Raw genomic sequence first — 780 nt, forward strand, 5'->3', positions numbered from 1 at the left:
ATTAGATGAACCTTGGTTTAAGGTTTCATCATTTGGGTTCATGGATTTGGTGTTAGTGATTATGGATTTCCCTTGAATTTTCGTGTGTGGATGAAGGTTAGAGAGTATTCTAGAGTTTTCTTGATAAGAATGATGAAAATATGATTTTGAATGAGATTGGGTCTTATATAAAAGTAGTCCGGAAAAGTCTGGACAAAATCTCTCTGTCCTGGCTTGCGACGGGGCTGCGGCGTCGCATGTAGTGTACGCGAGTCATACATCGTCGCATGCGGTGTGAGAGGCGATTTTCTGTCGGACAGTCTGTGGCCAAAATGGCCATAACTTTTTGTGTATAGCTCCGTTCAAGACCCATAATATACCGTTGGAAAGCTATTTCAAAGGGCTACAACTTTCATCAAGGAAGTTTTCCCAAATTCATCACAGATTTTCACGAAAGTTGGCTGGAAGGCAGACGTATCAAAAACTTAGCCTATTCGATAGGATTTCAAGTGCCTTACTATTAGCCATATTGAGACGATCATATCTCCTTGCTCCGATCTCTGATTGGCTTGGTCTTTATATCGTTAGAAAGGTATTTTATGTACTACAACTTTCGTGAGGATACTTTCCCAAATTCCCAACTAATCAAAGTTATCCTTTGCCCCGTAGGCCTATCAACCATTTTCGCAAAACGTCCAAACCTTCAATTTTTCCACTAAAACTCTAATGCTATGAGTCTAAACTTAGTTCCAAGATGCAGGGTGTTACACAGGCGATGGAGAAAGTCAGGTTGATTCAAAA

This window comes from Lycium ferocissimum, chromosome 6 (genome assembly GCF_029784015.1).
Source record: "Lycium ferocissimum isolate CSIRO_LF1 chromosome 6, AGI_CSIRO_Lferr_CH_V1, whole genome shotgun sequence".
NCBI classification, from domain to species: domain Eukaryota; kingdom Viridiplantae; phylum Streptophyta; class Magnoliopsida; order Solanales; family Solanaceae; genus Lycium; species Lycium ferocissimum.